The sequence below is a fragment of the Sinocyclocheilus anshuiensis genome, unplaced genomic scaffold (genome assembly GCF_001515605.1).
Source record: "Sinocyclocheilus anshuiensis isolate Anshui unplaced genomic scaffold, SAMN03320099.WGS_v1.1 scaffold8797, whole genome shotgun sequence".
NCBI classification, from domain to species: Eukaryota; Metazoa; Chordata; class Actinopteri; order Cypriniformes; family Cyprinidae; genus Sinocyclocheilus; species Sinocyclocheilus anshuiensis.
In genome coordinates this window covers 695-2,093 of record NW_015540278.1, presented here as the reverse complement: position 1 = coordinate 2,093, position 1,399 = coordinate 695, and the positions used below count along the sequence as shown (strand labels likewise).

Here is a 1,399-nt window from a genome sequence, read left to right as displayed (position 1 = left end):
CATATTGCGATATTATCGCAAATGCAATTAATCGTTCAGCCCTAAGTAGTAGTGTAATTACTGTGACACACAGTATGTTGTTTGAAATGTAGATCAGGCAAATTAACCACAAAAACCAAAACTATGATATTCTAAGTTTTAATGGCAGTGAGTGACTTACCATCGTACTTTTAGTTTGTTCAACTGGTAAACAAACTTTGCCTACCTTGATCTTGTGATAGTATTGACATCACAGCTAGTCCGAGAGCTTTTCTAACCAGCATTATCACTGGTGATCAGTTCTGCGCATCTCAAACAAGCCTGTTGCCAATGTCAAGCTGTACTGGCTAAGATTAAGGAAGTTAATTTTTTTGTTGTTGTTTCTGCAGATGCCATTTCATCTGTTTGTTTGCAGTGCTGATAAACAAAGGTGAGCATCTGAACTAAATTTGAATGATAAATTCATGTCACCTGTATAAATGCCAGATTATGTGTTTACAATTACAGTTTCTATAATTTCAGTGTCTCTGGATGTCACAGTAGAGGCTGTTATTGGTGGTTCTGTTGTCCTGCCGTGTTCTTCAACTAAACATGATCTTAAACTTCAAGACATTGATGTGTTTTGGAGAGACAAAGATAGTGAGACTATTTATGATTTTATAAAAGGTACAGATTTTTTAGAGTCACAGGACCCACGGTATAAGAATAGAGCGCAAACTTTCCCTGACGAGTATAAGAGAGGAAATTTCTCCATCAAACTCATCAATCTCACTCATGCTGATGCAGGAGAATTCATCTGCTATATTACACCCTCAAATGAACAGGAGACTGTACACCTAATCATCAAAGGTGGGTAAAAAATAGTTAATTTATGTTTGAAGTTTTAAATTAAAACCGCCTGATTGCTTCTGTACACAGTATGAATTGTTTTGTTACTGTTTTACACTGTGCAGTAATGTTGTTGTTTTATTTTCTGAACTTTTGTTGCAGAATCAACAGCAGAAAATGACAACCAATCCACTGAAGAAGCAAACGGAGTACCAAAAACACAATTAGACTGGTGGCAGATATTACTGATCTGTGTTTGCATTCTACTTGTATTAATTTTGCCTATAGCCTATTTCAAATGGAAGCAGAGAAAAAGAACTCCAGCTCCCATATAGAAGGAACAGTGGAAAACTGGAAGTTTTATTAGGCCCAATCCCAATTTAAAGAATTAATTGTTTAAAAACCACAATTTGTTACCATGACAACTTTCTGAAATGCTATGAAAATGTCCTTTGCATGGGCTATATTAGAATAAAAAAACAACATAGCCTATAACCAGTGGTGTAGTGGAGGGTATACGCAGGTATATGGCGTATACCCACTTCTTTATCAGTCGGCTTTCCGTATACCCACTTCTAAATCCCCTCTGATG

At 36.3% G+C, this 1,399-nt stretch overlaps 1 long non-coding RNA gene across 1 annotated transcript; it reads left to right on the top strand.

The window, feature by feature from the left end:
• Positions 1-322: 322 nt before the first annotated feature.
• Positions 323-1,184, top strand: LOC107687286 (uncharacterized). Its single transcript, XR_001634115.1, has 3 exons — positions 323-409; positions 502-828; positions 970-1,184. It is a non-coding gene; the product is annotated as an uncharacterized LOC107687286 (long non-coding RNA).
• The last annotated feature ends 215 nt before the right edge of the window (positions 1,185-1,399 follow it).